The sequence below is a fragment of the Pinus tabuliformis genome, chromosome 1_2 (genome assembly GCF_031772625.1).
Source record: "Pinus tabuliformis cultivar Carrire ecotype Pingquan chromosome 1_2, CPIR1, whole genome shotgun sequence".
Classification (NCBI taxonomy): Eukaryota; Viridiplantae; Streptophyta; class Pinopsida; order Pinales; family Pinaceae; genus Pinus; species Pinus tabuliformis.
The window spans coordinates 512,636,640-512,664,031 of NC_142298.1; positions in this window are offsets into that span (position 1 = coordinate 512,636,640).

The following is a 27,392-nucleotide window of genomic DNA, read 5'->3' on the forward strand; positions in this document are numbered from 1 at the left end:
ATCCAAAAGGCAAACTTCTAAGAAAGATCAACCTAAAATAAATTGAATGAACTTAACAACCCATTGGAACTTAACGCACAACATAGAGGTCTAGGCTAGAGACGTGTTCCGGCGTCGTAAAACCTGGTGACTGTTGATCTCGCTGATGGTTGGGTGATTCCTCCTGAGAGACGATAAGCACCAGTACGGATGGTGCTCCCACGTACCATCGAGTATATATTGGGAGACCCCTATAGGCATAAAACCTTTATCCATAGGAAGCCGTGTCGGCCGCCCTACTGATCGTAATGCACTAAACACAGCATTCGGGAAGATTGACCACCCGTACCTTAAAAAGTATTCTGCGGTTTTGCGAAAAGTTTGGCACACCCTTTACCTAGATCTCTGGAGCAGTTCCTTTTGGCCTTTTTTAGAATCTATAACGGAAAAATTCCATCCGAGCATTTGTCACTTCGGGCTCGTTAAAACATCGAAGGCGACTAGAGTCATCTTTTTCTTTTTATCGACTCTTTAAAATTGAAAAAGCAAGTTGTGTCCAAGCGTCGTTAAAATTTATTTTAAACGGAATATTCATACCCTTTTTCCAGCGTTGATCTTTAGGTTGAGAAAATGGAGCCTACCAACCAAGGAATTCCCCTTGGTGGAAATCCTAGTCCCTTCTCCTCTTGGGGAGATGTTGGTGCGCCCCATATGGCCACATTTTCACTTCCAGGACTGACAATTGGCTTGCCAGTGTAGCTCTTCTCAACCAATGTCGTTCAGAACACCACTATTCCTAAACAGTCGAATCAACAGTTAGACCAGTCCAGAGTTACCCACTAACCTTCCACTTCCTCTAATTCTTCCTCTCTCCGTTCCTCTTCGCTTGACGGAACTGGTAAAACTAAAAACCAAGTTCCTAAGGAGAAGAAGGAAAAGAATAAGAAAGAGAAGAAGAAGGAGCCAAAAGCAGCTGGGGGAAAACGAGTGTCGTCTAATGAAAATCCACACACCGCACTGACCAGGCCTAAATCGCCATGTGTCATATGCAAGGGAGACCACTTTCACAGAGATTGTCCCTGCATCCCTCGGATACTAAGGGACTGGTCTCCCCGTTTGCACAATTCGGTGGCGTCAACCTCTAATAGCCATGTTGAAAGCACACCGTCAACTATAGAAAGTGAAGTCCTTGGACGAAAAGGGAGAGTTGGATCTCCCTGTAAACTGTGCAAAGGCAGTCACGCCATCCACCGTTGTCCCTTCTTAGACGAGGCTAAAAGAGTCTTGGATAATCGTCCGGTTTCACCGTTACGACTTCCTCCTGGATATAAAAAACTCTTGCCAAGTCCTTCGTTAGTTGAGAATCTAGCTGGCCCGCTCAAGTGGTCAGCTGAAGCGTCGGTCATTGAAGATGAACCAGCTAAATCCATACCTGACGAAAGTCAAAGGGTCGAGGCGGCAGTTGACCCAGTCTTGCCTTCAGAGGTTTTATCTTCGAATGATACAGTCACTGAAGAGGATAAAGATGACAACATCCAAATTCTCTTCATCAACACAGACTCCGACGAGAATGGGGGCAATCCCCCCATTCCTTTATCGTAGGAAGGAAGTTCATCAGAGCGATACCCGGCTGTCTACTCGGTCCCACCACCAAGCAACCTAGTTGTCTCCTTCGACTGGAACCAACTAGGCAGACCCTGTTTGCCAGCAAGCATACCATTCAGAATTATCGTCCAAATATACAGAATGGTTATGGCTGGCACTGTCATTGATGAGGGGGCATCTGTGAGTATCCTTTCCTCTATTGCTTGGAAAGCGCTTGGTTCGCCAGCGCTTTTGCCTGAAATGAGAAATCTGACAGGCTTTGATAAAGGAACCAGTCGACCTTTAGGGATCCTCCCCAATGTGCCCATAACATTGAAAGGGAAGACCGTTCAAATGAATGTGATGGTCGTTCAAGGACCCTTGGATTATAACATACTCCTTGGACGAGACTATATATATTGCATGGGAGCCATCGTCTCCTCACTCTTTAGAGTAATGTGTTTTCCGCACGAAGGAAGAGTGGTCAAGCTCGTGGACCAGCTTTCATTTCCCGAATCACGCATCGCAAATAGTCATATACCATCCCTAAATGGTCTCTTCACACAAGAAATGTCTCAACCCACGGTCCATCCTCCTGATGAGCGCGAGTAATTCGGAGGGATATGACTGGAACCCAGGGGGCATGCATCCTGGTCTGCTTCGGCAGGAAAACTTTGGGTATAAGGTAGGTTTCCGCGGGAGAATATGACTAGTCCGTACCCCGTCCGTGATTGGAAGAGGGGTTGTTCTAGAATAAGATTCTTTTGTCAAAGTTATGTGAGTTGGCGGGCCTCGTCGCTCACCTTTGTTTATCTCGGTAGACATTGTCGAAGAAGTGTTTTGTTTGAAAGATTAACAGAACAATATTTGGGTAACCTAAAAGAGGTAGGCCTCTCTCGGTAAAACAATTGTTTTGGCGGAAGTGAAGTAGAGGTAACCTTGAAATCGTACTTTATACCTGGGGGCATGCAAACCTTTTGGAGTGCAAGCAAAGAGCGATTATTTATTCGTTTTTTGGATTAGTCGTTTCCTAACTTGCATAAAGAAAGGATGCGGGGCATAGCTTTGTAAGGCGAAAACTCCATAAAAAATGGCATCTTACGTGAGACATTCTTATCATATGACTGGATTAATAGAGCAGTTTTAGCACATAGTTCATGCTCGTTAAAAAATAAACATAAGATCGAGCAGTTTTAGCACATATTTCATGCTCGTTAAAAAATAAACATAAGATCGAGCAAGTGTTTCAACCCGCGTTTAAGCTCGTTAAAAAATGAACTATCCTCCGGTAAATAACCACCGTGAATGTAACATTATCAGCCATTAAAGCCTTGGTCGTGTTTGCACCGTCACCTCCACTTTTCCATTGGCCGATCATTCACCTCCATTTGATTGTTTACCCATTTTGAGGAACAGCTGCGAAGAGTGATTTCACTAGCCGTCCTTGTGACACTACCGTGCTTGGAAAATTCCAACCCTTACCTGGAATCAGCTGCTACCCATTTTATCACTCGTTCCTCAAAAAACGAGTCTTCTTTAAGATCTTTTCATCTGACTCGTAAAATATGAAAAGATTGCCAAGTTTTGGCCTTCCAGCTCATTAAAGCGACCCGAAGAGCTATCCCTCCTCTAGATTTTAATCTTTTTGGACCTTAGGGATTATTGCACAAAAAGATCGAGCGCTTGTTTTGTTCGGCTCGTTAAAACTATCGAAAAATTCATCCCTTCTGTATTGTTTTATACTTTTTCGGACTTAAGGGATTAGATGATGAAAAAGGACTTCCGGAGTTAACTTTACGTACCTTTTCAGACTCTCTAAAAATGAAAAGGACCGAGTTATCTTTGTCGTTAGACTCGTTAAAAAGATTAATAGCGACAAACTTGTCTTTAGACGAGAACGAGTTTCACTATCGCTAGGCTCGTTAAAACATAGCGATGGGTTTGCCCGAAGGGCAAATTATAGAACAAGCATATGTTATCCTCCTCAATCTTGACAAAAATAAAGAGGTATTGGTCAGCAATGACTGGGGAAAAATTGGGAAGAAACTCAAAGAACCTTTATTGGTAGCAAGTCGCTCTTGAACATGACACTTCCACTCCGTGCCTGAGTCGGGTTGGGTTGTTTCATTCACCGGTCACATCACCATGGTCTCACCATACCATCCACCTTTGGGGTAAATGCTACCGATCCATCACACAAGTATCGCCGATATGTTCAAGAGAAGTCATCCAGAGAAGTCAACCGTGTCCCATCCACTACCATACATTATACTTCATTCTTTCATGACCGCCACCCTGAACCTTATATCATCAGATTGTTTTCACCTCCATCGAAATCATTTGCTCCGTTCCGTGTCACTGATGTGGGATACATCAAGGACCTCCTGTGACGGATCGCTTCTTGTCGACATCAGCTCATTATCCAAGAAGTTGATCTAGGAACACCCCCTTCAGTACTTTGAAGCTTGCATGCCTCAATGGCAAGTTTCTCACTTCCGGTGACAGGTATACATCAATGACCTTCGACCGAAAGATTTTGCGTGGTGTTCGACGCCAAGTCCTTTATTCACACCACGTGAATTGTACTGCAGTACCTTGAGGGTCATTATCATTATCAGTGATTCCTCTCGCGCTTGTTAACAGTTTACATCATTGACTGGTAATCAAGTGATGTCTTTCCATGTTCGACTTCAAAACATTTCTCACATGGATCGACTTGTACTTAGAGTGAAGATCGGACGAGATTGAAGACCCCGGATCTAGTTTCATCCATCCAGGCTACGATATATATCTAGGAAAAATAAAGACATTGACATGTACATCATTGCAGAACAGATAATCATCCTACCAAAAGGATGATAAGTTCATCAGAATCATCAGTCTACCATCAGACAATTGTCTGTCCTATGTACATAAAAATGAATCTATAAAGCTGAGCATGGGAATGCCTGCCTCAGCTCGATCATGAAAACAGTATGAAAAATAATGTATTGTATTGTATCTTATTACAGGTCTCCTCCCAGCATTGAATGAACTTCGGATCCTCCTAATAAAGCATTTCACCCGATAAACGACCTCATACTTTAGGGGCAACTGTTATAGACATTTTTGTGCCTTACAGCTATAAGCATGAAATGTCAATAATCCAAGGGATCCAAATTCCCTAAAGATGTTGTTACAGCTCCTAAAGGAACAAGGTCAACCAATGACAGCTTCTCCCAGAAGTTCTCCACCAAAAACCACTCAGAAACAGTCAATTCAGGATCAATTCAAATGCTCCACTAGCTGCCTGCGTTGCAAAGCACCCCAGTACACTGTCTAGGTGCATTGAAATGCACTTGAATGCACTACCCAGGTGCGTTGAGCGGGAAATGACAAGTGGCAGAGTCATTCAACGAGGTGGAAAGACCATGGAAGCTTCCAGAATCTTCTCCAATGACACTTGCCTCACTGAATTCGACCAAGTGATGAGTAAGAGGCTCTCAGTCTCCAAGTGGAAGCAAGAACTGATAGAGAGAAGCCACAAGTCAAAACATAATCTGACTCATCCTCTCTGCTTACATCTATATATGGATCCCTCATCCCAGAGATCCAGAGGCTGGGATTTTGTACTTTACAGAGAATTGTTGTTGGTTTGAGATTGAGATTAGTACATTGGGTGATTTATGCTTTGTTGGAGGAGAGGAAGGGATTCCTTTGCTGGGAGGTAGATGCTGTATCAGAACTCACTTGGTTGTATCTCCTCTTGGACTTTCTTATTCTATCAATAAACTATTTGAGTTTCTCCTACATGCTGTGTATCAATGATGTTTTGTTATATTTGCATGTTTAGCTTAATCTGATCTTGAGATTTTTATGAATGTATATCTATATCTTCATGTAGTTTCTCTCTCTTGTGATCTTGCAGGAATTCGGTGAAGCTGTGTCGGTAAGGGAGCAGGGAGCTGGGAGCCACTGAAGAGAGGAGCGATTGGATCAACAAACTAGCGGAAGACACAAGTTAGTTATATCCTTCCTCCTCATTTACATTTCATAAAGAAGAATACTCATTTAGTTTTCCTTGTTTGTTGCTAAGGCACTATCACACCTTAGAGTGGGATAGGGGCGTTCTGAATAGATACTTTTCCCAACAACACCCCGCAAGTCTGATCAAGATTGGAGTCTGCAAGGAAGAGTTATGTCAATTCTCCCACAATGACCTAATTATAGACTGATTCAGTACGAAGAACTTGTATGAAGTGCCACGTGTCACTTTTTCAACCTTTGGAATTGAAAAATATACAAAAAAAACTAAATTCTGTCCTCTTTCTGTAACTTCTTATGAAATTTCAATTTGTTGCTCAGAGAGAATGTTATGACGATTTTCCCAAGGTCACGTGTTTAGAATGTAATTCGGGAGTCTGCAAAAAAACTAACTTAGATTATATCTCCTAAAATATAGTGCGAAAAGATTTGCGATTCATACCTGAGCTTCATCAAGATTTCGGCTCAAATGGGTTTTAATTTCAGAGTTTTCACCTTTGTAGACACAATATTATTGTGAAAATTCCACCATGGCCTGTTTAAGATGAAATTCTGGAGCTTGCAAAAAACCTAACTTCCTCATATCATTTCTCTGAAAATATATTGAGACAAGCTCTGAAATTTGGACCCAAAGTTTAGAAGGATTCCAGCTCAATTTTTTTTTTTAGCTTCTGAAACATCACAGAAAAGACGTTATAGCAAAAATTCCATGATAACCTGTTTGGAGCAGCGAAATCCGAAAATCCAAAGCTTTGATACCAAATGTTACGAAATCAACTCACAAAAAGATAGAAAAGATAGATAAATGCCTTGGAAATAAGCTTCTTCGAGGGGAAACCTCCTTTACATTACACAAATTAACAATTATTGGATGATACAAATGACAAGACCTCCTTTCTATATATAGGATTTTAAGGGGTCATAATATAAATAGAGCTAACATAACAAGAATAATGCAAGGGAACAATAATAACAATAATGGGCTTCTATGGGGTCTGATAATAACAATATGGGGACTACATGAGCACAAAAATATAATAAGGTGGTTGTAATAATAACAATAAGGGGTTACACTAGTAGTATAGGGACCTAACATAGACTTTATTTAATTTTTGGAAATCCACATATAATCTTATTTCCCCAGTATTTTCCTCATTGGTACCGGATTTGATAGCCATTTCGAAAACCTCTGAGGTACAATAATTTTAGCATCAAAACGTTTTCTTACCTCCTTTTCTATCAAAGGTAACATAATTGTATTAACCCTCCTTAACTTCTGTTTGAAATGTTTCTAGTCTTGTTTGATGGGAATAATGTGCTAAATAATGCTGGTATCATAGGCCTTTAAATCTTTGTATCCCCATTCAAACAAATCAGAGTATTCTTTCACTAAATCAATGTATTTTTGTTTTTCTTCAGGAGGTGAAGAATTTGAAAGATTTACAATATTTGGATTCTCTTCAGTTCCTATATTACACTCCTCAACCTCGGCTCCTACAGGTTGTATCTTGTGCTTCTAAGCCACATCATTAAAATCAGATAGTTCTTCTAGTGGCACCAAACCCCTTGGTAACACATTATCTTTTAACTGTATGATTTCAAGTTCCTCTGAATCCTGACTGATTTGGTTCAACATTGTTTCACTTGTCTCCTTATCTACACTATTTCTTGTATTAGTATGTACATTCTCAAATTCTTCCTTTCGTTGCAAAAAAATTTCTACTTATTTATCACTGTCAAACACTTGCCAATATGTAATATTATCAGGTACAACTGGTCTATGTTTCACTTCAATATCATATTTATTGTTGGGATGGAAAGGAAACTTACATTGTACTGGTTGAGGTAGCTAATGCATCAACGAAGATATTTTCACTCCTAGGAATCAAAGACAACTAATGCTCTCGAAAACATTCCAAAAAATCTAAAACAACATATTTGTATTCCCTTAACCTAAGATGTTTAGATAAATAATCACCTTTAATCTGATTAATGATGAGTTATGAATCACCATGTATAGAAATCCTTTTAGCTCCTGACCTCTTCAATATCTGGAATCCTAAAATAAGTACTTCATACTTAGCTATATTGTTGGTACACTAAAAATTAATATCGTAAGAATATGTCTTTTACATGCCTATTTTTGAGGCAAGACCCGAACAGCTGCCCCTGCTCCATCCTTACTGACTGCTTCATCAAAATCCATATCCCAAAGGGCTTAATCCTCTTCATATTGAGCTTTAGCCTTATATTTCACATCCTTTGTTTTTCTTGATTGACTTTCCATCTCTGACATTTCTTCTTCTAAACATATATCGTTGTACAAAATTAAAGAGTCCATGTATGAATGCACATAATAAAGTGGATAATTTTTAGGTTTATCTTGGTTGCTTACCATATATTTCATCAATGTTTCCATGTATAATCTCATATGTTGACCAGAGACAAGAATAATTGCATAGGACATGTCCATGTGTAAGGTACTCTATAAATTTTGCCCACAAGATATTGACAGGAGAATTCCATATTTAGGAGGTATATCAGCTACAACAACATCCATAAACGCACTCTTTGCTGGGATTTGGGCCAAAGTCACACATAAATCCTTGATGAGACCCAATAATCTTACTTTTCTAGAATCAAAAGAGTAATGGTCTTTATAGTGTCTTGTTATATCCAATCCCAGCTTTTGCGTAATGAATCTAGGCATGAGATTGTGCAAAGCCCTAGAATCCAAGATGGAATTATGTAAAATGTAGTCATGAATGTTTAAACTAACATAGAATGGTGGCATATTACCATTTTGTGACTTCCCTTCAACTTCAGGTCCAAATAATAATTTAGGTTGGTCATCACTTAAGGTAATTGTGTCTATTCCATCCCCTATCTTTAGTGCCTTCATGATTTGAGTTCCATACAAATTATTGCTAATCAATTATGTTAGAGGAATAAAAATTTTGACTGACCTTGGCTAATTCATTTTCAACACTGAAAGAAGTTTGAGGTTTATCTACTTCTTTAATACTTACATCTTGTTTTTGAGAAACCTCTTTTAGGGAGTCATCTTTTTTTTGGCTAGTGGAGGATGTATCAACTTGAATCCTCTTGGGAGGGTTTGTTGTAGCCCTCTTACTTCTCAAATTTTACTATTTGTGCACTTCCATAATAGCATTTTGATATCCTTTTTTATACTCATTTAATTACGAAGGGATGAATTCTGGATGTGATAGCAAGAACACATCTTGTTCCACCTTGGTTAAGAAAATAGTATCTAGTTCTCCTTCCAAAAATAGATTAATATAATTCTCTTCAGGGTCATATTCTATCTCATTTTCTTCATTTGCATAATTCTCTTGAAAAAGAGGTATGATTCACGGTTAATATGTAGGGAATATTTGATATCTTTGTTTAATTTGTGGTGGGTTCCTTCTAAAGTTAGGTTTTCTGATTTGTGGATCCCCTTGAGGTTCTCTTAGTGGAGCTTTGTCAGTTAAACTCATCCTTTCCATCATCCTTTCCATATTTCTAACTAAGGTGTCTAACTTTGCATTTGATGAAGAGGAAGAAGGTTCTTCTTTAATAGTCTCCCTTCTTTCAACCTTTAACTTTGCTCTTTTGGCCAACAAATTTGATTCTACACTAACAAAATTTCTTTGCATTTCTTATAGGATAGAAATATTTATCTCTCTCAATTGATAAGCCATATCGACATCAAATACATTTATAGCTTGGATTAAAGATAGCCCTGGTGGAGGTTGTATTACTACTAGAATAAAATTCTAAACATTGTTAAATCTAGTGCAATAATCCTGAACTGTTTCACTGGGGGCTCTCCTTAGACTGTCATATTCTACCAGGATCCAAAGGGGATTAATTTTTACTTCCCATATTGAAAGGAAACTTTGGTTAAATTGTTCTAGATCTTCAATACTACGTGCTGGTAATCCCCTGAACCATTTTCTAACTTCCCGTCCCAAACTTTGTGCAAAGAACCTCCTTTGACATCATCATCATCAACTTCTTCTAAATCTTAGAAGTCATTCATCTTGTCTATGTGTTTTTGTGTTGTGATAGGCCTAGTACTATCAAATTGGGGTATACATTGCCCATAAGTTTATGGCATGGCATTCAGTTGTGCTAGTAAAACCATAGGGGCATAATGAGCTGCCATGACTTGAATATGAGAAATGAGAATAGGATGAAACTGTAGTTGAGTTGGATGTTAGGGATGGTAAAGAAGGTGGAATTGTGACTTGCTGAGTTCGTATAGAAGGAGTATAAATGGAAGTTGTAATCAGAACAATGGTGAAAAGGGAAACCACAAGAGGGTTTGATGATGAGGGGAAAAAGAAAAAGTAGTTGTTTGATCTATAAATGGTTTCTGAGCAGCCTCATTCAACTTAGTCACCAAATATTCAAGTTCTTCAAACTATTTTATAAAATCTTTATCAAAATCTCAAATGACGGGCTGATGTTCTAAGATATAAGGTTTAAAAATATCTTCATCAAAGACTGTCTTAGGGACAAATCTTTTTGATTTGTTTATGAAAAGATTATGCTTAAAGGGTAAGTCAAATTCAATATCCTCAACAACCATAAACCTTTATGGAAGGGAATTAACTATTGGAAAAGGATTATTGCTTTCTTGGCTCTCTGTAAAACTCTTCTTCCTAATCAACTTCTTAGGATTATTAACAATTTCCGGTGGGTTAGGATCTAGGTGGGATGTGGTGTATATTTTCCCGGGAGAAAATCTTGAGATTGATTATTTACAACTAGGTATATGTACTAAATTTGGGTTGAAAATCAACATAAATACCTTCTACTTCCCTTTCACCCACAGGAAATAGCTTTGGAGCTTTGAAATCAATATTCACTAGGAAAATATGTTATTTTTAAGTTCAGATCTCCAGTATGGTTGCCAGAATGTTATCACTTCGTAATTTTCCTAGGCTGAATAGGGAACTTGTAGAGGTAACCACAAACCACTTTAAGAATTGGAAATTAGCCTTTCCAATCCTATAGAGGGCTCTCTCTCAATGGATTTCAATCAATAATAGTCTAGGGTTTTAGGTTAGTTATGAAGATCAAGGATTTGGTTTTAAAATTGTGGTTGCGGAATTAAGGAAGATCCCATTGGGCATGGAGCCATAAGGGTTTTCAATAATCAATCATAGATAGATAAAGGAAAAATTCAATCAAGGCGAGGTAGGCAAGCTCCTATGCCTTATAGAGCTATTGGGGGTATATGAGATGAATCAGATTTAGGATCAATGTAAACATAGAGCATACATAGATGAATTATATATTTAAATATCAGAAGAAAACATTCATATTGTTAACAAGCGAGATTAGATTACACTAAGAAAATTGAGCCCTTAATATTCTTGTGATAATAAGGAGGGAAACTGATAAAAAGAAACAAGTTTACATGAGAGAACACATCACCAATTGCATGACACGGAAATACTGGAACAAAATTTTCTCTGTATTTTTGTAAATTGATCACTTTTGTTTGAGCTCCACAACTTACAATCAAAGAGAAAGTCTTATTTTTACTTCATGATCAACAAAAATTTGTTTATTACAAATCATAACTTAAATATGAATTAAATCATCCTATCTATTCCTATTTCTTAGGAATGAGAAACAAATAAGAAACCAAAATAATTTCAAACAAGTTGCAGAAGATTTCGAATTGTAAAAATTTCTCATCACAAGGCTGCTATGTCATCTTCTTCATGTGTCATGTGTTCTTTGGATATATGGAGGTGCTAATTTTGTGGAGCTACTGTTGGCTCAAAAAGCAATACTACTAAGACTGCCTCCTATATGCTTTGAAAGCTAGATTCTTGCTAGTTGTCCATTGGATGAAATCTAGAATGATAATGCCTAATATGGTTAATTTCTGGATGATGTCCAGATTGATTAAAGGCTTCTCCGAAGAATACTATAAATCTAGAGGTAATCTGTTAATTGTATCCTATTCCTTCACCTATTGTTATCCTTGATTTCCTAACGATACTAGATCTAATTTGTGCTAAGGATCTGGGATGCTCTGCCACATGTTAACTAAGTGCCTAAAAATTCCCTCCAAATTTGGAATTATCCCTCATCTACTGATTTTGTGACAAATCTAGGATCTCTGCTATCACATCTGTTTTTGACTGCCAACTCATCAAAATCCAAATGTTAATTTTTTTCCACCTTTGAATATCAAACTGCTCCCTTTAATTATGAATACAATCTCTCAGAATAGCATGAAGAAAACCTGGTTGAGAGAGTTCGACACATGATAGCGTAGGTGTCTGCTATTTGTCAAAAAAAGAGGAAAATGTTGATGTTTATCCTCGTGTTGCCACCTAGAACCTATTTAGAACCATGGCTCTCTCAAGCTAATCTTGCCACCTGTCTTCCTTTATATTGAAATGATGCTTTAAAATGTTCAATTTCTAGTAATTAGTTTGATGCCCTGAATATCTGAGATGATACCCTTTTTGATTATTTTCCAACACTGGCAGGTGCCCTGTGCATACTTACATCAAACACAAGAGTATTTAAACTCCTAATGGCCTTTAAATTCTCACCGTTCCCCCATTCCAATCTCTGTAAAGCCAATTTTCTTGAAGTGAGTTGTCTAGCATTTGACTTGATGTTTCCATTTAGCAAATCTAGGACTACTAGATCACCATTAATGACAACTACAAGATATGAAAATTTAGGTGCAACCATAGAGCAGACCCAGCAGAGGCACAACCAAGCACAAACAAAAACTACCATTCTCCCATATTATATTAATAGTGTGACTAAATTGATACTCAAATGATGGAAATAAGACATTACTGTGCCCATTATCAGGTACAATCCCTCTTTATTTCTTTCTAATAATTATCACTTCTTTGTTTATTTAAATTTACATCACAAAAGTGAAAGGTCCTAACCCCAATATTTACAATCACTGCTACACATATGACAATACAGTAGACTGGTTGAGTTTGGTTAATTTAAAACAATATGTTTGACACAACTCGAAATAAAATTTCAACTCTATATTTTGTCAGATCGACATCTTTATCTTCTCAATCCCTCTTAAGGAACCTAAATTTTACATGGCATATTGTTATATGTAAAACCCAATATAATTCAAATTTTCCTTATTTGTTGGTTCCACAACCCTACAGAGTTATAATTTATAATATTTTCTTCTGGTCATAATGAGCCATCCACTTGCATTAAAATATTCAACAATTGGCTTGTATAATCATTATTATTTTGTTTGGGCTACATTAGTTTGTTCCTATGTTCACTTGATATTAATCACATACACTTATAATAGAGTAGAGTATATATGGTTGGTCAATTTACGCATTAGATGGAACATAAAACAACCGACACACGCACACACACGCACACAAACATATATATACTTTACCCTTTACCAAAAAGGGTCATGCTTTTACTCTATATACTACGGTCACTATTACTGTTAATTTTGTACTGATTATTTCTCTAGTTCTATATATATACTATTGTTGACATTTTGGATTTCATTTTTCAGTTTTCTTGTTCAAACAGAATTGCATGCTGGCTTCCCTTCATATTTCATTTGAATTTAACACTCTTATCATATCAATATATTATTGTTCTCTATCGATGTAACTTTATTTCTTCTCCTCAGTTACAATTGTCTAAGGAGAGTTGGTTTATGAACTGATTTATACGATAGTGGAAAGGAGTTGGGTGTAGAGTCCTCTACGAATTTAGTTCTTTATGCATGAATTTCAGTGAAAATTTACAAAGGAACACTCTCCAATTTAATCATGAGACTTTAATCTTTATATTAATAATATTCGAAGCAACTCAGGTTATTATTGTTTGATATTTAAGATGAGAAATTACTGGGGGGGTTGAATCAATAATTTAATTTGTTATTTCTACTAAACTTCATATTCTTCTTATGTAGTTGATGATTTATGTATGTGATCAATAGTTATTGTATTCCTTTTACATATTTCAAGAAGAGAGGTTTGCAAATATGTTTATCAAGAATTCAAAGCATTCACACAACATGGAAGAATTAAACACATGAATACACCAGATATAAATGGAAACTCTGAATGGAGAAAGCCATGAACTTTAGGCTGAAAGTGATGTGAAGGCAAGGTTCTACTCCTTTTTACATCAGATTTTTTTATAGGCTCTAACCTACAAGAGGCTCCTACCTCAATGGAAGCTTCAACCCCCACTAGTTTTCTGTAGACTACAACCCACACGAGGCTCCTACCTCAACATGCTACAACATGTTGTTTTTGAAGTTGCAACATAGAAAAGAATGGAAATTTATCAAGTAACAAGCGTTGGTTACCTCATATCCAATTCTTCTGTCAATTTTTCTGCTAAATTGCTCTTTCTCTTCACTCTTCTTCTCTTCTGCTATTTCTCATTCTCTCTCTGATGCAAACCACTTCCATTCAAAAAGAAGAACTATAGTCTCATTCCACATTGTATATTTTATAAGAAAGCCCTCTTGGCTATTTGTATTCTTTAGAGGAATATGAAATGAAGTATAGTCTCTTGGACATCCAAAACTGCTCACAAGGTCTTCCTTTCATTTGCAGTTATGAAATTTTTTTGTAATAAAAAAAATAGAGTTTAATTATCAACTCATTCAGTAATAATTACAAGAGTGTGATATCCCCTATTTTTTATATATTTAAGAGGTTTAACTAAGTTTACTGGGGAAGTGCTAAGCATAGCACAATTTTCTAATATGAGCATTGGAGACATTTTTGGTGCATGGGAATTAGGAGAAATCTAAAACTTCAATATTAGTGGAATATGGGGGTCACCCCTCATGGAATACAGACCCCTTGGAGGAAAAATTGATTTTGTGGAAAGACGGTCAAAATATTTGGATGAGGGACCCACAAAGAAAGGCGAGGAAAAAATTATAAATAGAGGGTTGAAGGCAACATTGGGCACCTTTTGATAATTTGACATTTACACATTGTTGTTGTAGTTGTTCAGCTGAATCACAAGTGTTGTTTAGCACCAGAGGTTTTCAAGGGGAAATCTCACCCTCTTCTTCGGTGGACCATGAGTGCCACCCTAGGGAGGTATTGTCACGAATTTGTGGAGACTTGGGAGACTAGTCTTAGGTGGTACAACTTGCGTTAGCTTTAGCCTAAATGCAGAAGAAGAACCACACAGTTCTTGGGTGAAGTGGGGTACTGAAATTAGAGGCTATACCATTACTAGGAAATTCATTGTCCAAATTGCAGGTGAAGGAAGAGAATTTATGAGAGTTGAGTGTCCCCTTCTTAGCAAGACAAATTTATTTTTTTGGGCCTGCGTAAACTTATCCCAGGACTGTGTAGTCATTGGTGGAGCTGATTGTGGGTTAGCTTGAGAGAAGGATTAGGAGTTGAGCTACTGGGATTTCATTTGGAGGGTCATTGGAGGAGGATTGTTGTAGTTTGGAGAAGAGAGATTGATAGGAGAAACCACACTAACAGAACTCGAATTTGGTGGAGAGCTTGAGGTTAATTTCCCTGAATTTTCTAAGTAGTGGAGGAGGCCCTAGTAGCAGTTCTTCAAAACCATCAACATATTTCTTGGCAGTTTCAGCGCAGAGCCAGGAGAGAGTCGCATCAGAATTGGGAGTGACTTCTTATTGTTCATTTTGGCTTAGCTAGCTTGCCTTGAGCAAACCCAGGTGCACTTTTTCTAGCACGTCATTGTACCCTGTTCATATTATAATAAAATGGCTCAACAAAGAAGTTTTTGGTGCAATCTAATGGCCTAATTCATGTGTTTTTTTTCATCGTTTTTATGTCTATGTTTGCTTTGTTATTTACCGTAAAGAATCCCTAAGAATATTATAGTGGTATCATAGCATGATCTTGTCCAGTTGCGGATTAGCTAACAAGATCATGGAAAATTTGGGCATGTATGCACTATGATGGGTGAACTATAGACACCCATGGCTTAAGGGGAGTGAGCATAATTGAGGGAAAAATGACCGTCACCCACTTTCAAGAATGGGTACAAGAATTGGACACATATTTTTGACTAAACACCATGAGGGAGGCGGATGCTATTAGAAATGCCACTTTACACTTGGATGGAGATGCTATGGAGTGGTGGTACCAAGGGATGATCCATTTGGGTCATGTATGTATCATATCCTACATAGAGTTCACACAGAGGCTCGTGGAGAGATTTGATGGAAGGGACACTAGACCCCATCAAAGGGAGTTGATGGGATGAGGATTGTTAGAGGATGAGACCAGGAGGCATTTCTGCTGGTGGAGACAGGGATTTAGATGTCAAAAGCTCGAGGAGGAGGTTGAGCAGGAGGACACGCAGGATGGTGAGGGGCACATTGATATACTCAGTGTGGCACATGAGTCACCATTGTTGGAGGCCTATTTGGTAGTTCCAGTTGACACCTTGGTTGAGGGATTAGAGCATACACTCGAAGGGCCATCTATTGACTAGATGCCAACAGTTGATGAGGTACCCACTGCTATGACCCAATTTCTAGACGATGGTTGCCCACAACAGGTTGATGAGGTGCTTGGAGGAATACTTGTCGTTCATGAGGTACCAGAAGAGACAAAGAGGTCCAGAGCGGTGACCGAGTTTACAGGGGATAGTCGCACTCCATAGTTTCATCAGCACTCCCCTAGCCTTCTAGCGTTGAGAAAGAAGGCCATGATAGTATGAGAGTCCATTCTGTAGCAGAATGAGGAGTTGGATGACATGAGAGCAGTTTGTGCTGAGTCCATGACCAAAATGACTCACGTTCAGGAGCAGTTTGATTCCCTACTGGTGTATCTAGAGTGCACGTTGGAGAGTGAGAGCAGCTCTCTTCAGGAATACATAGACGGGGATGTAAGCACCATTAGGTTACATCTACCCATCTAACAAAGAGAGATAGAGATACCTAATCTAATTTCATGTGTTGACCAAGATAGCAAGATGGCATGACTTGAGTCGCACAAGGTGCAACATTTGCATGTTGGGGTTGTTCTATGTGTTGGATTTCATGCATCCAGTCCCTCTCTTGGGGTCGAATGGTGAGATATTTTGAGTTGGTATATGGTGAAGGGGGCCAGACTCATGGAGATTGAAGTAGTCTGGAGCGATGCTTGGTGGGAGATCCCAAACATTAAGGGTACTGTAGGCCCAGATTGGCATTGGCATCCATGTGGGGCTTCCTATATGACATCAGACATACGGGATGCATATGGAATTGTAGTTAACCCAAAACCTGAGTAGGGGAGTTTCAGTCGGCACTAGCGTCTAGATGGTTTATGAGTGGACTCCATGGGTTCGTTTGGCATGGGGTTGCAGGATGATTAGTGCTCTCTAGTAGGGGATGGTTGAAGAAGGTAACATGGGTAGGCCATCGGACCAAGAATTGTATGGGGATGATTTTCTCCCTTTGAGGTTTAGGACTCAGGGGTCACCTAGGATAGGCACAACAAAGTTATCCCCTCTAGCAGGAGCAGATTTAGGGTGCTCAAATCTATCAGGATGGACAAGGAGGTGCAATCTAATGCATATAGATGCAATTCTAAACCATAACACCCAGTGGTGTGCAGGGCTATGCAGCGAGGAGTAGTGGCCTGCAGAGGAGCATGGAGATGCATGGGGGTATACCACAACTTGCTAGTTTACACTATGGGGTAGGAGGAGTGCCTCACATCGCATTGAATACATGTGGGGAGTGACAGGTGCAGTGACACAGGCGAGACATAGGACACTACAGGATGGCTTAGTCATAGCTGAGGGTATCTAATGGTGTACAGGGGTAGGTTGTGGTGTACATTGGAATTTCCAGGAGTACTGGGATGATCAATGGTATACAAGGGCAGATGACACTGCCCATCAAGGCCTTGGAGTGTTTCCTCTAGGGCAACCCATGAATAGAGACATCGGGTCTAGGTTTGGGTGGAGTTCGCCTAAGATCTACAGGGACACAAATGAGCAATACTTGATATTATCTAGAGGGAATCACGCACTTGACCCTCTTCTACATCCCTCACAGGTGCAGTCAATTTTTTTTTTGACTTTTCGTGCTCTAGGCATGAGGAACGAGGGAAAAGGAGCTCACTTAAGATATTTGGATGACACTCAACTCACTAGGGAAGAGAATTCTCAGCAATGGCACTGGGTTGGTGCATCGGTTGATAGCGATAGGTTGGAGGATGAGGTGATCATCTGCAGGGGTGGAATATTGTTCATCACCGAGCCTATGTATAGGGATCTAGTCATGAGGGAGATATGTGTCAGTATTTTCTCATGGCATGTCATGACCATGCATGAGGAGGGGATACCATGTATAGTTGAGGAAGTTCTCCAATGGGTATCCGGGCTTCAGACATTATATTGGCACTTTACCGAGGGTGCGGCTGGCATACTTGGTGGTGATGATTTGATGGAGTAGAAAATATATGAATACACTGAGACGGTCGCGAGCATCAAGCATCTATCTATTAGCTACATTCAAGGGGTAGCTATTTGGCCATGTCATTTCCAGCAGTCATCAGTACTATGCAGTGGCAAGCACAAGGCCATTTAGCACACATTAGATTAGTTCATGATATTTGGAGCCTCTATATTGATTGCGTGCATGGAATATAGATGAGGCAGATTTGGATTCCAATAGTTGTTAGAGCTATGCTGCAGCAGGTCTGGCTATGGGATCCAGGGCTTAAGTTGGTTTATAGATCACTCTGTCTCGTGACGAGTGGAGTCATGGAAGAGAGTCATCTAGTTCACTCTTGGGACGACACATGGGGGTTCTTGGAGGCCTTCATCATATGGGAAGGTAGGCTTTCCCTATTGCTATAGAGGCTCAGGGTTAGCTTTGGATGGGTAGATATTGGAATCATGGAGATGCTTGGGCAGGATGAGGTTGGCCTTCACATATTTTTCGCCATTAGGTCCTAGGAGAGGAGGGTAAAGTCTGATCATGATGGGGAGTATGTCATAGTCAGAGTGGCACAACGCTAGCATGGTGGCACCCTTATGAGACTAGCTGGGGACCCGAGCATCACAATACTTAACAACTCAATGACATTTTGGGATGAGATGGCTACTACATGGGGAGATTATTCATATCTTCCATTGGGCATTAATGAGTCATTGAATGCATGGGTAACTTCATTAGTATGGAAGGTTGGTCACCAGGATGATATTTGGAGAAGCTCATGTGAGCAAGACTTTATCTGCACAGGGATTGGGTGGTATGTTCAAGAGTTTACTCTTGGTATGAGATGGAATACTTGGTAGGGTTTCCTCGTGACGGGTTGTACATGGTGCCACATTATCATGTTTCCCTACTCATTGATGGTATGCGAAGGGCTTTTCGTACTTGTACCTAGTAGGGTAGTAATGGAGCAAGGGGGGCTTCATGTTGGATAGGATGGTTTGGGGTCCTGTTATTGAGGGATTCCTTCATGACATGATAGTATAGAGGTCGGGGAAGATTCAATGGCACATCTGGGACCTTGGAATATTTTGCAATGATAGTGGGGATGAACAATCAAAGAGAGTGCTTGTTCAGGCATTGCTTGAGGATAAGCAATTTTGGGCGGGGATGATTGTGATATCCCCAATTTTAATTTTTTATTTAACAATATTAACTAAGTTTATTGGGGAAGTGCTAAGAATAGCACAATTTTTTAATCTAAGAATTGGATGTTGGAAATAATACTGAGAGGGGGGGTGAATCAGTATTATCAGATCAATAAAACTTTTAATACTCAGAAACATATACGCTACTTCAGTTAAGTGAACCAGCGTGTACACGCTACTGTGTCTAAAGCAACCAGCGTATAACCAGAAATCTTATGATTCAGTTAGTTTATCTTCAGTAAATGCATCATGACATTATTAACCATGTTAAAAGTAAACAGGTGCAGTATAACAGAACAGATCATCACACAAAAGCCACACACATGAACACCATGATATAAGGTGGAAACCCAATGTGGGTGAAAACCACCTGCTACAAGTCGTCTCTATCATTCTTTAATAAGAAGCTTCAGTTTACAATCTTTTGTACTGGTGCAGCCTTATACCAGTACGCAGGCTACAACCTGCAGAAGGCTACAACCTTCTCTCGTTTTCCAAACTCTCCTGGAAGGGAGCTCCAACCCCCTTTGCTCTTGTACTAGCTAAGATACTAGTACGTAGGCGCTGGCCTACAATCTTCTTTCCTTCAGGTACCACTTTTCATCAATTTTCAGACTGGATACTCCTGAAGCACAACATTTCAATCTGAAGACCACGATTCATTCACTGTTCATAGCAAATCATAGAAGCACAAGACAACCAATACTAGCATCATCAAACTTTGAATCACTGAACCACTGAAACCTGTCAACACCCAGTCACCAGAACACAGAGCAGACTACAGAACTCTGCAATAACAGCCAGACCCAACTGCAACCCAAAAATTAAGCTTCAACAGATATACGCTACTTCAATGAAACCAACCCGCGTATACACGCGCTTTTACCAAAGACAACCTGCGTACAGATCTAAAAATAATTTCTCATAACTTGCAGCTGTACCAGACATCAGTCATACCCAGAACATAACATTGCGTCAGTATGCAGATCTAAAAATACGCACAATCAACCATATAAAGATAGTTCATTTCAACCAATTTGATCCCGATCTATCCTTCCATCAACCGATGTGATCTCTCCTTAGCTCAGATCAAGCAATGTATCATCAACCCAGAACCTGCATACTAGATCTCTTTCTTCATTAGATATTCAAGACTTTTTCGATCCACAAGCCTAATGATCTTCTTCTCCTTATATAGCATTAGGCCCTCCTCAATACCACGGGCCAAAACCATAGTAATACAATACCATCAACTTCAAAACTCGGGATCAACACGACTGTCGAGATACCTTGGTCCAAAAACATAGGCTCAAGTACCGAGGACTAACTACCACGGACCAAAGGGAAGCTTCTCGACATGTATGCTCTTTTCTGTTCATGAAACTGCGTGTATACGCGACTTCGTATATAGCGAGCCTGCGTATCCGCGACTTAGTATATAGCGTACCAGCATGTATATGCATCTTGGGCTTAATGAACCTGCGTATATGAGATTTCTCTTCATTCTTGTAGTCTAGACTGAGATCTGTCATCAAAGAGAGTTGCCATCAAGGACAACACTTGTACCGTAGCACCACACCTGTGCCAAAATGCCAACAATCTCCCCCTTTGGACTTGATGGCAACCCCAAGATCCTTAGTTAGAATCATTCTCCCCCTTTGTCATCAAGGGAAAAGGGCTGTGCTTCCCCTGAGAACATGCTGATATCTCTGCTCTGCTGTGCTGAACATGCTCCCCCTGACTGTAGGCAAGATCTACAAAAGATGATCTTCAAAAAGATCCAAGACTTATACATCATAAAGGACCTTCCTATCACCAAAAGACTCAATACATACATCCATACTCCCAACCAAGAGGGGATACATCAGAAATTTACATATAACAACCAATTACATTACATCATTCATCCCAGGCATAGTGGGGAAACCATCAACATGACCTTGACATCATAAAGAGATATCACAAAAGAGATACATGACATAGAGACGAAAAAACTAGACCAAGACTTATGAAAGTCACCAGCAACATCTGATAATCATCTTTTAGATCAGCAACCAAGATTTCCTTCTGTGCTCCTTCTTCAACAATAGTTGTGAACTAGGACCAAAAGCATCTAAATGCCAACAATGCTTTATTAGACTTTAAGTTGCTCCCCCTGAAACTGTGCTTGCTGCTCCCCCTGAAACTGTGCCTAAAGGACTCTGTCATACCCATCTCAGAACTTCTCCAACCAGAATCTGCCCTTGCTGTTCAGAACTCCATATACGTGACTTCACCTGCATAAATCAGCGTATGTATGCGGATATCCCTTATACAACACGCGTACACCAACTTTTCTTTAGAACAGACAAGCTTCAACAGCAGGATGAAGCATCAACTACTCCCAGCTTCTGTCTGAGATATTCAAAAGTCTCCCTGGGCAGTGGTTTTGTGAGAATATTAGCAACTTGTTCTTTAGAAGGAACATACTCCAACTTGACCTTTTGTTCAAGCACTTGTTCCTGGAGGAAGTGATACTTGATTGGTATGTGCTTGGTCTTTGAATGCATGACTGGATTCTTCGAAATGCTGATTGCACTTGTATTATCACATAAGATAGAGACAGGTGGAGTGCAAGTGATTTGAAAATATTGCAAGGTCTGCATCATCCAAAGAAGTTGTGTGCAACAAGATGCCGCAACCACATATTCTGCTTCAGCTGTAGATAACGCAATCGAACTCTGTTTCTTGCAGAACCAAGATACTAATCTGGAACCCATGAAGAATGCACCACCGCTTGTGCTTTTCCTGTCATCCACACTTCCGGCCCAATCTGCATCTGTGTAAGGATGAAGAGTGAGATCTGTATCTCTAGGATACCATAGGCCATAGTTTTGAGTCCCTTGAAGATACTTGAAGATTCTTTTGACTGCCTGAACATGAGTTTCCTTTGGGTTGGCTTGAAATCTTCCAACAATTCCTACTGCATGCATAATATCTGGTCGGGTACCTGTCAAATAAAGCAAACTCCCAATCATGGATCTATAAGTCGGTTGATGAACTGCTGCTGATTCATCATTTATACTGAGGCTGCATCCTGTAACCATGGGGGTACATACTGGCTTTGAATCTTCCATGCCATACTTCTTCAAGATCTGCTTGAGGTACTTGGTTTGAGAGAAGAAAATACCTCCTTCATTTTGTTGGATTTGCAATCCAAGAAAGTATGTCAATTCTCCAAGTAATGACATTTCAAATTCTTTCTGCATAACCAAGGCAAAGTTTTGACTCATAGCCTCTTCATTGCTGCCAAAGATAATATCATCTACATACACAACAAGTATTAGCAATTTGTTATTTTCAACTTTCATATAGAGATTGCTATCTGCTGATCCTTTTGAAAAGCCTTGTTGGTGAAGATATTTGTCCAACCGATAGTACCAAGCCCTTGGAGCTTGTTTGAGACCATAGAGAGCCTTTTTCAATCTGCATACAAGGTTTGGATCATTCCCAAGAATGAAACCATCTGGCTGCTCAATGTATACTTCTTCTTCTAAGTCTCCATTCAGAAAGGCTGATTTCATGTCCATTTGAAATACCTTGAAGTTTTGAAAACTTGAGAGACCAAGGAACATTCGGATGGCCTCAAGTCTTGCAACAGGAGCAAAGGTCTCTTCAAAATCTATTCCTTCTTGCTGTGCATACCCTTTACAAACAAGTCTGGCCTTGTTTCTAATTACTTCTCCATTTTCATTCAATTTATTTTTGAAGACCCATTTTGTCCCTATGACATTCTTATCTTTTGGTCTAGGAACCAATTCCCAAGTGTTGTTCTTTTCAATCTGCTCAAGTTCTTGATCCATTGCTTTGACCCAACATTCATCTTTGCATGCCTCTTTCACATTTTGTGGTTCAGTGGAAGAGAGTAATGCCAAATAGCTTGAAGCTTCTGTAATTGTTCTTCTTGTTTGTACTCCTGGTTCTTTCTGTCCCACAATCTGAGATTCTGGATGATTCTTCTGGACATATCTGGATGGAGTCTTCTCTTCTATTCTTGTTTGCTCCTCTGGTTCTTCTTGAGGTTCTTCTTCTTCTTGAGGTTCTTCTTCATCATTCTGTCTTTGAGGGTAGCCTTCATCTTCTTCGATGTCTTCATGATGAACTTGCCTAGGAATGTATCCCTTCTCATCAACCACAACATCAATGCTGTCAACAATTCTGCCAAGTCTTTTATTGTAGCACTTGTATGCTTTGCTATGTGGAGAATAACCAAGAAGAATGCCTTCGTCTGCTCTTGGTTCAAGTTTGCCAAGTTGCTCATCAATATTCTTAATATAACATTTGCTCCCAAAGATTTTGAAGTGCTTCACCGAAGGAGTCTTACCACACTAGAGCTCATGAGAGGTTTGAGTGCTGTTTACTCGAACATTTGTTTTGTTGAGAATAATAACCGCAGCATGTGCAGCTTCACCCCAGAAAGTTGCGGGAGTACCTGACTCATCAAGCATAGCACGAGCCATTTGTTGGATTGTTTTGTTCATTCTTTCCACAACTCCATTTTGCTGAGGAGTTCTAGCTGTAGAGAATTATCTTCTTATCCCATGTTCTTCACAGAAATCGAAAAATTCATTCGAGGTAAACTCCCCACCTCTATCAGATCTGAGGCACTTAATTTTGTGTCCTGATTCATTTTCAGCCAAGGCTTTGAAGGATTTGAATTTTTTGAATGCTTCATTTTTGTGCTTCATAAGTCCTAACCAGACAAACCTGGAGAAATCGTCAATGAATAATATCAAATATTCTTCTCCTCGAGGTGTTCTTTTTCTAAATGGACCACATGTATCTATATGTACTAGCTCAAGAGGCATGCTAGCTGATCCTTCCTTCTCAGGAAAATTAGTACTGGTTTGCTTTCCAAACTGTCATGATTTGCATATGGTGTTGTCTGGAATTTTGATATCTCGAAGGTCACCAACTGCCTGATATTTGCATGCTTTCCTTATTTGTGGAAAGCTTAGATGCCCCAACCTCCGATGCCATAGCCAATGTTCATCATTCTTGCTCAAATAGCATTGTTGTTGTCTTTCTTCAAATATGTATAGATTATTTGGAGTCCTTCTTCCTTTGATCACTGTTTCACCTGTATCAAGATCACGAACGCAACATCCATTTGATCTAAATATTACCTCTGTTCCTTGATCGCACATCTGACTGACACTCAGAAGATTATGCTTCAATCCATCAACATACAAAACATTTCCAGCTTTGACCTTCTCTTTCAATGGAGCAACGCCTTTTCCTTTTATGGCTGCAGAGATATAGTTTCCAAAGGAAACTTTCTTTCCCTTTTCTAATGCGGTATATGATTCAAGTTTTTCTTTGTCCCCTGTCATATGCTTCGAACATCCACTGTCAATGTACCATAGAGTTTCTTGACCTTCTGCATAAAAGGCTATCCCACATCTTTCTGGTTGTGATTCCTTTATTCTCCATGTTCTGACATTTGGGGTTTGTTCCTTCTAAGTTGTCTTCCAAGACCTGCTCCTCCATTCAGAGTCTTCATGACCAAAGTTATTACAAATAGAGCATTCAAGTTCATTTTCAAGAACCGAAAAGTTGTTATAAGTCCTTTTCATGGTCCCAGTCATACTTCTTTGCTTTTGAGCTTCTCTAGTCATGATTGTCTTGTAGGCAACACATTGAGCTGCTTTGTGACCGAAGTTATGGCAAGAAAAACATTGGCCATGAAAGAAATTTCTCCGATAATCAGATCTATCATCCAACCGATTGTAGCTTCTATTGACATCCATTCTTGGTGCAAATTGGGAAGATTTTACCTGTGGCTAATTGTAGCTTCTGTTTGTCCTTAAGGCAGCTTGTCCCCGAATTTTTTGATAGTCTTTATTTGTTCTTGAGGTGAACTGTCCCTGATTCACCTGATGACTTTTATTTGGTCTTTGCTCGCTCCTCCTTGCTGCATCAAGATAACTTTTAGAGGTAGAAGCTTGAGATGTTTCTCCATTATATCCCAGACCTGTCTTGATCAGAGGAGAACACTGCACATTGATAATCTCATCCAAGGTTTCAGATCCTTTAACAAATTTAAGATTAATCGCTTTTGTTTTCTCAATCTCCTTTCTAAGACAAACAATCTCACATTCCAATTTTTCAAGATGTTTTTCCTTTTTTGCCAGTTGACATTGTAGAGAATCAATCATAGCACTTTTCTCTTCTAAGCAAACTTTGAGATTATTCATTTCTTCACAAAAGCCTTCTACATCTATAGCATCCATGTAGTCATCATCTTCAAAAGCCATTAAAAGTTTATATCTATAACCCTATTCATCTTCGTCACTATTTGAAAGACCATCACTATCTTCATGAGTGTAATAGCTTTTCTTCTTTTCATTCTGTTTCTTGTTCCATTTAACAGGTTCCTTTCCCTTGTCATTCTTATCTTTGTGAGGACATTTGGAAGCATAATGACCTACTCTTCCACAAGCAAAGCATTTAAAAGGTAACTTACCTCTGAACCTTCCAGAACCCCTTTGAAGATTTCTGAAAAAATTTGATTCTTCTTCTTCATCTTCTGGCACGTGACTTGCTTCATAATAATCTTCTTTGCCTGAAGCCTTGAAAGCAGCTTCTCTTCTGTCTGATGGACCTCCTTTTCTCATTTCATAAGCAGTTAGAATTCCGTGAAGCTGAGACATAGTAAGAATTCGTAGTTTTTCTTTTTCTTCTATTGCAGACACTTTAGATTCAAATTTGGGGGACAATGATCTTAGAACCTTTCCAACCACAATAGCCTCTTTTATTTCTTCACCCAAGTTTTTCATGCAATTAACAATCTCATCTACCCTAAGGAAATAGTTAGCCACACTTTCATCATTATACATTCTGAGAGTCTCATACTTAATCCTGAGAGTTTGAAGTTTAGCACGCTTTACCTGTTCGTCTCCTTCATAGCTCGTGAAATTTTTTTCCCATATTTCTTTTGCGGATTTATAGTGCATTACCTTCATGAATTCCGATTGGGATATACATCCTAATAGGGTACTGACTGCTTTCGCATTTGTTTCATACTTCTTTTTCTCGGCTGCATCTGTAGGAGTAGCTGAAGGAAAAGTGTAGCCTGTCTCTACAATGTCCCAAACTTCTGTACCAAGAGATTGAAGATAGGCAGTAACTCTTACCTTCCAATAATTGAAGTTTGTCGCATCAAAAACCGGTGGCCTGATTGATGCTTCTCTCTCGTAGTTGCTCATGATGAACGATCTACCTTCAAGCGATCAAGCTTCTCTGAAGGACCTGCTCTGATACCAATTGTTGGAAATAATACTGAGAGGGGGGGTGAATCAGTATTATCAGATCAATAAAACTTTTTCAATACTTAGAAACATATACGCTACTTCAGTTAAGTGAACCAGCGTGTACACGCTACTGTGTCTAAAGCAACCAGCGTATAACCAGAAATCTTATGATTCAATTAGTTTATCTTCAGTAAACGCATCATGACATTATTAACCATGTTAAAAGTAAACAGGTGCAGTATAACAGAACAGATCATCACACAAAAGCCACACACATGAACACCATGATATAAGGTGGAAACCCAATGTGGGTGAAAACCACCTGCTGCAAGTCGTCTCTATCTTTCTTTAATAAGAAACTTTAGTTTACAATCTTTTGTATTAGTGCAGACTTATACCAGTACACAGGCTACAGCCTGCAGAAGGCTACAACCTTCTCTCCTTTTCCAAACTCTCCTGGAAGGGAGATCTAACCCCCTTTGCTCTTGTACTAGCTAAGATACTAGTACGTAGGTGCTGCCCTACAATCTTCTTTCCTTCAGGTACCACTTTTCATGAATTTTCAGACTGGATACTCCTGAAGCACAACATTTCAATTAGAAGACCACGATTCATTCACTGTTCATAGCAAATCATAGAAGCACAAAACAACCAATACTAGCATCATCAAACTTTGAATCACTGAACCACTGAAACATGTCAACACCCAGTCACCAGAACACAGAGCAGACTACAGAACTCTGCAATAACAGCCAGACCCAACTGCAACCCAAAAATTAAGCTTCAACAGATATACGCTACTTCAATGAAACCAACCCGCGTATACACGCGCTTTTACCAAAGACAACCTGTGTACAGATCTAAAAA